General features: G+C 37.5%; 1 pseudogene; it reads right to left on the bottom strand.

Moving 5' to 3' along the window:
• LOC116895937 overlaps nt 1-12,038 on the bottom strand; it is a 142,293-nt pseudogene that overhangs the window by 57,183 nt on the left and 73,072 nt on the right.

The following is a 12,038-nucleotide window of genomic DNA, read 5'->3' as shown; positions in this document are numbered from 1 at the left end:
CTGTGAATCTTTACTTTATAGCTAATATCCACTTATAAGTGAATAAATACAATGCTTACCTTCCTCTGTCTGAGTTATTTCCCTCAGGGTGATTTTTTTCTAGTTCTATCCATTTGTCTTCATTTTTAAAAATAGCTGTATTTATATCTCCATGGCATATATCCACTGCTCAAGTGGAGAGCACAGAACTCAGAAAGTTAGGCTGTCTGAGTGTCTATTTTCCCATGTCTTCAGTTCAGTTCCTTAAGACCCAATCTGCTTCCACTCTTTTCAGACCTACCACCTGCCTTATGTGCTTGGACAGACATTCAATGCTCATGTTCATGGTATGCCATTCAGAAAAACAGATACACAAACTCTTGTAAAGCCTCAGTACTAGACTGGAGACTATACCAGCTAACAGATCTCCAGAGAAGTGGCCCACTTGTGGACTATCTCCATTTTCTCAGTGCCCTTCCCTTTCACTATTTTTAATCCACACTCCTCTACTTTACACAGCTCTTTAGCACCCCCCCCCACACAAAAGAAACTGTGACAGAAGGAAGTTAATGCATTGTAAATTCTAAGCTGTGTATCTTGGAGTATCAGATCTAACCCAGGAATTCTTCCTCTGACTATACCTTTTGTTTATAAAACAGTGATCCTATGCTTGTTCTCCAGTCAAAGAACTTGTGCTAAAAAAAGATTGAAAATATTTGCCTATGTGTAACATAGAGGTGAATATCTCTAGCAATACACAAGTACATCCTAGCTGAGAAATGCCGGTGATAAAGTTAACTTCCAAGGACTTACATTTTCCCTAAGGTGGTAAAGACATAGAAGCAGTCTCAGACATGAAAGTTATTAAGCCCAATAAAATGTTAACTTGTTGCCATCATGTAGCAATTATACTCAAAGCACACAGCAGCATGTGACTAATCCCATAGCAGGTACATAATAAAGCAAAGCAAGGATTCCTGAACCTTGAAATTTGGGATCCCCTAGTTGACTAAGAAGATAAAGGCACATAAGACTGGGGGTGGCAATCAATTGAACACAGAAAAAATACACAAAAATATAATGGAAATAGAATCAGCCTAACACTGATTTTTTTTTTAAGCATGGAGGATTAAGAGTTCGTCTATTCAGGATAAAATGCCAGCCTGAGAAAAGAAAGATCATAAGGTGAAAAAGGTCTATCAAGTGTTGTTTGCCTATCCTTGATTAATGTTATCAAGTAATGATAAACTATAAAATTACACCTTTAGAAAAGACAGTATGTCTTCATACTTGGTAAAGAGGTCGATTTCTGCAATATATGCACTATTGGGTCATTTAATTGTTCATCAAGCAGTCTTTTTAAATCTGTAGTGGTCCTCCTTTCAGTTTAAGACAGCATGTTGGAATCCTTAATGGACACATTGGTGAAGAGTGAATATGATTTATCTTCTAGTCAATTTGTGTCTTAGTGGCAAAGTAATGACATACTCATCAGAACCTATTTTGTTTCATTTGTAGTAGATTTGGAGGAGAGTGAAAGTGGGCAGGGAACTGGGAGGAGTTTATGCAGTAAACTGTGATCTGGATATCCTGTAAGAGAAAATCATAAATAAATTTAGAAATGCAGTCTAAATGCCTTTCTAAATTTAGAAATAAAATCCATCTATTTGTTGTCTATGGAAGTTCATATTATGTTTAAGGAAAGGACCACTTTAGTGAAAGGATAGAGAAGATGTATTCCAAGCAAATAGGATCAAGAATTGAAACAGACCAGAAGAACAGGTGTAGCAGCCTTCTCTTATGCAAAATCGAGTAGAACCCAGAGACTATCTTCTCCTAGACCCCTCTCTCCACTTATTGCTTAATATTGTCCCCCTACAATGGTAATCCTTGTTTACCCACAAGATAACACTTTCAAGGAGTGCAGGTATTCCTCTCACCTCTGTACCTTCAGACCTATTCCCTCGTCTTATGCTCTGCATCAATATACCTGATGCAACCTTTACTACCTGTCCTACCTCCATCCCTTGTGGATCCCACAGATCATCCACTCCTAACTCTTCCATTAACTTGATGCTTTATTCTAGCCCTCAACTCTAGCAAGTAATATAGCAGACAGTCTAGGGCGACCTATCTTCATTATTGTCACATTCTAAGGAAACAAAATAAGCAGATCCTGATGGAGGTCTCTGATTTTCTTCCTTCTGTAAACTACCTCAGACACCCAGACTATACTCAGTTCTAAGAGTCTGTACCTAATACTCTGAAACACATTTTACCTGGAACTCCCAGTGGCCAAATAAAAGGTCCAGAAAAAAAGGTTATACCAGGCAAAACAGAGCTTCCACACTCATCTATAACCCACAGAGGAAACAGAAATATTCATTCAAGAAAGAAACAACTAGATATCAGCATCTAGTACTACAAATCTTATTGATTCCAAATGCCTAGGTGCTAGCATAAAAACACAATCAATAACAGAGAAGCTAGGATGATATGTCTCATTATTATACACAAAGCACAGTAACCCAATCATGGCAGGCCCTGAATATTCCAGCGTATCTGAAAATCAAGAGAAAGACTTTAAAGTAGCTTGTATGCATATAATAGAGAAAATGAATAAATCCCTTGAAGAAATGCAGAAAAACACAGACAGTGGAAGAAAACTAGTGAAACTATTTATGACCAGAAAATGAAAATAGAATCAATAAAGAAAACCTAAACTTTTACCAATAGAATAGAAAAGATGGAAGACATTAATAACAGGATAGAAGAAATAGGACATCGGTCAAAGAAAATGGCAATCTAAAAATCCCTGACACAAATTGTACAGGGAATTCAAGACACTGGGAAAAGACCTAATCTAAAAATAATTAGAAGATAGAAAGCAGAAGAAATTCAGGTAAAAGTTAAAGAAAATATTAATAAAATAATAATAATAAAATTTACCACCATAAAAAGAGATGCCTATAAAGGTACAAGAAGCATGTAGAACATCAAATAGATTGAGGGTACCAGGAAAGACAGTTCACTAACCACAGAATAACCAAAACATTAAATGTACAGAACAAAAGAAGTATATTAGAACTGCACAGAAAAAGAACAAGTATTATATAGAAGTAGACAGATTAGAATTATACCTGAGTTCTCAAAGAGAATCTAAAGGTCAAAAGGGCCTAAAATGGGGGGCTGCAGACTCTATGAGACCACAAGTAGCCTACTATGTCCTACAAAATATAATGGCCATAGATGAATAAAGTAAGATATTTCATGAAAAGGGCAAAAATTGGCAACGTTTATTCAGAAATACAGCCTTAGAGAAGATGTGAGGAGGAACCCTTCAACATAAAGATGTCAACTACAACCGTGAAAACACAGGGAATATATAATTCAAATACAGAAAATTCAAAAGAAAGGAAACACAGACATACACACACACAGACACACACACACAGACACACACACACACACACACACACACACACACCATCACCTTTACCACCACCAGCAACAACAGCGATATTAAAAATAGTAAAATACAGGAATAATAATAATTGTTCCATATGTCTCTCCATATCAGTAGTCTCAATTGTCTGATAAAATGACCCATATTAATAGAATGATTGTGAAGCAAGAGCCACTCTTTTCCTCCATCCAATAAACTCATCTCAGTATTACACAGAGATGTCATGAAAGGGGTTGGGAAGAGATATTCTAAGCAAACGGACCTAAGAAGCAAGCTGGTGTAGCAATTTAAAATCTAATTAAACAGACTTTAAACCAAAACTACTCAGAAGATATGGATGATGACTACATGTTCATAAAAGGAAAACTCTACCAAGATGATAATGAAATTCTAAATATTTATGCCCCAAACATAATTTCATCTAAGTATTTAGAAGAATCACCATACAGCTTAAAACTTCATTGACCCTCTTACAGCGACAGTGAGAGTCTTCAACATCTCACCCATAAATGGAGTTTCATCCAGATAAAAACTAAACAAAGAAATGATGGAACAAACATATAAACCAAATGTACCTAACAGATACATGCAGCCATTTCATCAAAACACAAAAGAATATAACTTTTCAGAATGTAACTGAATTTTCTCCAAAATTGACTATATATTCAGACACAAGGAAGTCTGAGCAGGTACAAGAAATTTGACATAATACCCTGCATCTCTCTGACCACCAGAGATTTAACCTAGATAAACACAGAAACAACAAAAAACTTACAAAGTCATGAAAACTGAACAACTGTCTACTGAATGAAAAATGGGACAAAGTAGAAATTAAACAAGAAATAAAATATTTTCTAGAATTGAGTGAAAATAGATACACAACATACCCAAACATGTTTGACACAACAAAGTCAGTTCTAAGAGTCAAGTTGATAGCACTAAATGCCTGCATAAGAATTTTGAAGAGATTAACAACTTCACAGCACATCTCAGCTCTAAAACAAAAAGAAGAGTGCATACTCCAAAGGAGCAGATAGCAAAAAATAATAAGGCTTGGGACAGAAATCAATAAAATAAAAACAAAAAGAACCACACAAAGCATCAATTAAACAGAGTTGGTTCTTTGATAGATTAATATGATTGTCAAACTCATCCATATTAACTAAAAATAAGAGAGTGAATATCACAGTTAACAAAAAAGAGAAATGAGAAGGGAAACATAACAACAGGCAGTGAGGAAATCCAGAAAGTCCTGAGAACATACTTTAAAAAATTATACTCCACTAAACTGGATAAATTAACTACCTATGATGCTTACTGTTAATTGTCAACTTGATATAATGTAAAATACCCAAGAAATTCCATGAGGAATCTCATAGAATAGCTTGCCCTGTGGGCATGATTATAGGAATCATATTGATTGCATAATTACATAGTACAACCTCTAGCTAACAAGTAGGTGACATCATTCTCTAGTTTTAGCTCCGCAACTACGTAAACAAGGAGAAAGAGGGCTGGACAAGTGCATGCATGCATGCACTCCTTCTCTCTCTGATCTTGGTCAAGTTTATGATAGTGTGTTTCACATTCTTGCTTGAATTCCTCACAATGATGGATTGTTCTCTGGAATTACAAGCCCAATCAGCCCTTAATTGTTTACAGATCTATTTTTTACAGTATTCCAGACACAGGAAACAAAAACGAGGCATTATTAATTTTGTAGTTTCTGGCATAATGTTTCCTAGTCTTGTCAGAGTACTATTGTTAGCTAATGAACTTTAATTTTCTGTCTGAGTATATATTTTTATTTCAATTAATGTGAAAGCTTATATTGCTTTGATCAAAGCAAAACAAGAAATATATAAATCGATACATTCAGTGTAAAGCACACAGAGAATAACAATGGGGGTGGAAATGAAGAGGGTAATATTTATAACAACATGAAAATATGGTATGAAACCTCAAAAGCCTCCCCAAATTAAAACAAATATTTGAAAATATGTTAATAATGAAGGGCAAATGTTATTTCTAGAAATGTATCAGATGAATTCTAGAAAGGATATAGACAGGTGTTACAAGAATGAATATATGCAGATGTAACAAAAGGTAGGGTATGAATTCTATTGACTTATTATCACTTAAGATTTAGTTCTCAAAGACCCCATCCCAAGACTTTGTAGTCAACCCCTTTTGTTGTGGTGGTGCTGATTACTTTTTGGTTCTGCAACTTCTAATGTACCCTCCATTCTTCCTCATGGGTCATCTCTCCTGTCATCTGACTATATATGGACATTCATCTGTGATGTGGCTTAGGTCTAGCTTTAAGATGCCTCACCTCTGAAAAGCATCACTATTAATTCTCACGGTCATCCTTGAGATAGAAGTTATGATTTGCATTCTCAAAATCTGTTTTAATTTTCCCTCTAAAAGTTCCTGGCTGACAGTTTTAGTAATATCAACTGCCAAAGATGGTAATTCTTAATTTCAATGTCACATGAGCCCAAGGCAATGCGAGCACTTCTAAGCCTTATTTCTGGAGTGCCATCTCTTGCTTGGATTCTTTTGAATTCTAACAGCAGTAAGAGACTCAGAACCTGGCCCAGGGGTCATGCTTAAACAACAATGGCAAAACCAAGTTTTGCTCTTGTCATTCCATCACCTTCTCCTTTAGCCTGAAATAATGTCTCTTTACAGCAGTTCTTTGTTCCATTCGAGCCATTTTCACCTCCCAAGGTTGTAGACTATGGAAGGGCAACTGGGTCAGAATTGGTTTTAGTGCCTGTTTCTTCAAACACTGGTTACTATCTTCTTTCGTTCTCCTTTCCTCCAGGGGATCTATTTTAAACCCTTTTTAAACTCTTGGAACATTAAAAAAAATCTAATTTCATCTTATTCCTCAGGATAATAGTTCCCTAGACTGTTTCTATCCTTTCTAGGGAAAGCTAGCTTGAGCCATTCCAAAGACTCCCCTTTTCTTCTTTTCTAACGAGAAAATGATTTCTTTGAGTCCCAGGAAACTTTATAGTAATTTTTTTTCATTCCCTCTTTGGAAAAATGAAAGCCACATACTACACTATAAGAAGTTACTTTTTGAAATAGAAGATGCTTGAAATTGATAAATCCATGTTCTTTTGTCTCTCTCCAATTACATATCCCTGTTACCCTACCACATTAATTTTCAATCACCACTGATATTGTCACCACTTAAAACAATCTTCTGTTGTGACCAAAATTTAGGTTAACTTCATGTTTACAACTTTGTATACTCCCATCCCTTTGAGCGGGACCTGAACCTGGCTTCTAAAAGAACATGGCAAAAATTGACCAGTTATAATTCCTGTTATTACATTACTACATAGAAACTCTAGCTAGAAGACTATCCTTAGTCATTTTCTCTTTGAATTTTGTGAAGAAGAAAGAAATTGAGTTTCAGCAAGAGTCTCCTAATTGGGGAAATGATGCTTTCTGACTCATGCTGATAAGTGTGGATTTAAGTCTACCTGGCCTTTTGATTTCAATGTTTTTGAGAATTTGACTGAGATGTCCCTAGATTTTTAACCTGTGGGAAGATGAGCAAGATGCTGCCTTCAGCTGCTAAGCTGGTTGTAAATAGTTATACAGCAATTCAATTAACATAAAACTCCCAATGCTGTATTGTTTGCCATAACAGGGCTGTGGCTCTGGTGTCAGTATTTCTGTCTTCTTCTCTGGGTGCTGAATAGACCTTGTAATCTACAGAAGACCCAGCGTGTATATTCTTCCTTTAGTTTTCTGATTCCTGTCACTCCTACTACTTGAAATGACCATTCTTGGCCTTTTCCTGGCAGGCAATCATTGAAAGTCAAATATAGAGAACACCCCATACTGCATTCCAGAAAAGACATACCCTGCAATTCTCTCTTGAGGTCAGCTAAATATTTTCTTCTTTTGTGTTCTCAAAAGATTTTTTTCCAGCATAAAATTCTTACCATACTGACCAGGCTACATCAGAATTAATTTCTCTCTTTCTTATTTTTTCATTTAACCTAATTTTACTCATGTTTGCCTAGGGACAGGGAATAGATCATTCAATAAAAACATATAGTAAGACAGGGTGCATGGGAAGGCTTATCATGTACAATGGTTAAAGTAGAATAATGATGTACCTTAATTTCTTCCATGAACACAAGGCTAACTTTATAGGTTTTTAAAAAACACCATTAAGACTTCTAGGAGCATTTTATAATAAATTCCCAAGCACCTCCAAAATACAGATTCCTATACAAAGTGAGTACTTTACTTAATATACATGGACAGCCTCAGGACAAGCTGACTTCTCAGATCAGCTCAGCAGGCAATAAACCATAATGCCAAATGGAAAAAGAGGCAGGTAAATAAATTTAGAACTAAATTAACTTTCCTAATTAAATATAGAAAATATACTGATTTACTAAAAATAAATAAGATGTGATGTATTTAATGTTTCACTATAAAGAAGGCATGCCAGGACATTTATAAATGGTGAACGAGTCTCAATAATTTACTATGATAAATGCTGGCTAGGTCAAAGTACATATGCCGTGGAGCACTATGGATGGGTCAGGTTTCACAACATACTTTTGTTACCTTGAGGTAGATAACACATTCATAGCAAATTCGGCATTCATTTTCAGTTGCTGCTGGTATCATATGTCTTAAGAAATGTGTATAGTATGAAAAACTTGAAAATACTAAAGAATGAAAAATGTTTCAACAAAAAAATAGCTCTTTTCGTACAATTACGTACTTATAGTCTAAGTTTCAAGGCATAGTTTTGTTTCCTATAAAGCAGGTCACTGGTCTATGAGAATGTCTGTTCATCATTGTAGTGCATCTTGTCTCCTCCTGTACTGCATTGTTTTGCTCTATTCTTTGTGTGTGTGTGTGTGTGTGTGTGTGTGTGTGTGTGTGCAAACGACATGCCAGTTCAAATGGAAACTAACTCACATGTAGAAAAAAGTCTGTGCTTTACAAACTGAGAACCAAGAAAAATCCTTACAAATTAATGACACCTTCTGACTCAAGTTTAGAAAAACAATGACTTAAAGCATTAGTGATAAAAAAAAAAGACACAATGAATTTCATGAAGAACAAAGAAATGTCTGCTGAGAAGTTTAGATGTTTCAGAACACTGACCATCTGAACTTCTATCTTGTGAGGGATTTGAGGGGAAGAGTTCATAGAGGATGGATGGAGTTAATGTGGCCTGGATGGAATTGAGTGGCATCCTACTGGATTGTGAAATTGCAGGGTGCCTATGACCTTTGGCTGCCAGTTCAGGAGCAACTCCTCACTCCCATTCAGAAGCCCAGCCTCACAGCCTCTCTCTGCTTCCCTTCCTCCGCTGGCTCGGTTTCTAGAATTTTGGAATCCTCCTTCCTGCTTAAAAAAAAAAAAACCAACAACAACAAAAGAACAAACAAACAAACAAAAAACAAAAAAATCTTGTCTAAATAGCTGATGTGAGTGTTCTCCTTCTCCACCTGTTTGTCCTTCCTGAGCTCACAAGAAAACTGATGAAGAAACACTCCTTCCTCCCTGCCACTCACAAACTGGATGTCTCAGGAGGATTGGTACAAGGCTTCCTGCTGGGCCAGGTTAGCCCTTCCCTTTTCTTGCTTTTCCCACTGACTTAGATATCAGGCTTTTCAATTTTAACTCAGACACTGAGCTATTCAAGTCTTTTAACTTGTCAACTATGTCAACAGACTCACGCTGGGCACTGAGCTGAATAGTCCCTTTGATGAAGGCACTAAAGTCAAAGAAGTGGCCCCTCTCCCTCTCAGCCAGCTGCTAGGACACTTCCTCTAGTGCAATCTGTGCCTTGACCAACCTGTTCCTCTCACACTTGGACTTGTGTCTCTTAGCCGACTTTTCCTTATTTTGCTCTTTCCAGTTGGAAAGATTTATAACAAGCTTGTGCTCACAGTAATGGTTAACCTTGCTCTCCTTCCACACCAGGTTATCCTATAATGATGAGCTTGTTACAGGTGTGGCTGCACTCAGATCACAGTACTTGTTCTTGTGGTGATCTGGGTACTGGCAGCAAGGCTCAGCAGAGAGGCTGGTGTCGAAGGCAGGATCCTTAAGATACTTCTCTCGGTTTCAATCCAAGCACTTTCGAAGATCAACTTAAACTTCTTCATTGGTGACATCAGACAGAGCTCATCGGGTCAAGCTGAACCTCATTGATATCAAAGTTGTTATGAATAGGACAGTCGTGCTCCGAGAACTGACAATTGTGGTACCTTTCCCAGTTATAAATGTGATTATATGTTTCATCCACAAGCAAAAGTTGTCCACTTCATCTTCTATGTGGAAAGAATTGCTTGAAATCAGCTCGTCCATTGGGAAGGAGTAGGTGCACATGTAAAGATGGGAAAGTCTTTCATCGGCTGCCAGTCGGTCCATGGGGCTGAATGTCAGAATTTGTTCCTGGAAATCCACTGCTTCTATTCTAATCCCCAGAAGCAGCTGAGTTAGCGGTTTGTGTGCCTCAGTCGCATCGTTTCCAATGTCAACTGGAATCACACTGAGAATCTCCTGCTGGATCTTCCTCATGCACAACGACTCTAAGATCAGCTGCATTTGTTCAAGTTCATATGTACCTACAAAGAGGGTACACTCTCCATTTCCATTTCCTCAAAGATGTAGCCTGCAGTCCATATGTCAATGGCTTTAGTATAATTATTAGGAGAAAGTAAAAGCTGTGGAGATCTGTACAAATTGGTAACCAATCCTCCAGAAAGATGACGCTTATGGGAATAATGAGGATCCATGATCTTGGCCAGGCCAAAGTCACCTATCTTCTGCACCAAATATTCAGTGTTAATGAAAACTTTAGCTGGCCTGAGATCTCTGTGCAGTATGCTTGCAGAATGGATATATGAGCCCACGTAGCAGCTAACTCATGAAGAGCCTGGCCTGCTCTTCCAGTAAAGGGCCCTGTTCCAGCACATTCGCCAAATCTGTCTCCACATACTCCTGAAAATGTAGACTCTATTCAGCTCCATGAGAGAGCCCACATCATCTTTTAACCAGCTTCCACCGGGACCAAGAATTTCAAACACTTTTCAAACGTTATCATGGTCAAGTCTTCTAACAGTTTTGATTTCACGGAGAGCATGTTTGACACTCTGGAGATCGGTAAGGACAAATTTTTTGATGGTTACTCATTTGCACAGTTATTGTCTACAGCAGAAAAAAAAAGAAAAACAAAGAAACAAGTTACTTTCTTCACAGAGCAATGGTTTTAAGTCCATGTACATAGAGCCCAGATGAAAGTCTGCCATTTGAAACTCTTACAATTGCCTTTTTCTTTCAGATTCTTGAACTTGTGTAAACAAGGAAGAAAAGTGGCATCAAAAGGAAAGATTTTTCAACAAGGGAGAAAAATCACATTCCCACAGCACGATGGTTTCTTGATGTTCATTGCAGATGCTCATCAGGCCCGCCTAGCTCCCCTCGGACTTAAAGCTCAAAAATCCCTATTCATAATGAGAATTGAGAAGATTGCAGTGCTTATAGTTCAAGGAAGGACAACAACTCTGCAGACATTTAAAGAAAACACTCAAGAAACTCATACGGAATGAAGTGACATACTATTACCCAGATTCACTGTGGTAACCAACTTAACATGGGACAAAACTGTTAGTAAATATGCTCCCGGCAGGCCTTCCTGACCATCCTCACAGTGTGGATACATTCAGTGTTGGACTGACTGGTCTGGAGCAGCAAGCATACTAAGGTGCTGGGAGGTGCTAGTTGCTGCTTCCTTGCTTTCTTGTCACTGTGTTTCCACAGGAAACCCTGGTGACTTTGGCTGACAGGCATCTCATCTTAGTGATTAGGTGGCTCTAGCTCACCACAATCACAGTCAAAGCTACCATACATCTTGCTCTGATACAAAGGGACTTCTCCGACTCATACAGAGAATGCAGAGCCAAAGGACAGACCCCAAGGTCTCCGCAGGTCTCCAGCTGTGCTGGGAGGATCTGAGATTCCCAGGCTCTTACTTTACCACAGTCATTGCCATGTAACACCAATCTGGGAGAGGGCTCCACATCAGAGTTAATTTCAATGGGGTTTTTGTTTGTTTGTCCGTTGTCTTTTTTTTTTTTTTTTTTTTTGTCTTTTTGCTCTCTCTCTTGTCTTAGAATGGGCACTAGGCACTAATGGGTCTTAATGTCTAGAATCTGGAATAATGCTTTGAAATATATCTGGCACTCAATAGGTACTTCTGAAATTGGTTCAAAAATAATTGAGTTCGGAAAGGTAGAGTGTTCTAATGTTTGATACATGATTGGCACAATCATTTTAAATGAATATTCAGCATCTGATTATTCACATTTCTAACAATGGTACCTAAGCTGGCAAGGAAGCCTCATAAACAGGAGGCTACTCTAATGAGGTAGAGGCAATTCAGGCACAAGAAATTACCTAATGGGCTTTTCTGATAACATTAAACGCTAGCATTTCCATTTTATGATTATATGATGCTTACACAATACTTGAATAAATACATATAATCATTAGAATATGGAAGAAAAGAGCTGACTAAGAATCAGGTAGAGTA

The sequence above is a fragment of the Rattus rattus genome, chromosome 3 (genome assembly GCF_011064425.1).
Source record: "Rattus rattus isolate New Zealand chromosome 3, Rrattus_CSIRO_v1, whole genome shotgun sequence".
In the NCBI taxonomy this organism is placed as follows: Eukaryota; Metazoa; Chordata; class Mammalia; order Rodentia; family Muridae; genus Rattus; species Rattus rattus.
Note: the sequence above shows the minus strand (reverse complement) of the source record. Positions and strands in the feature narration are given on the sequence as shown.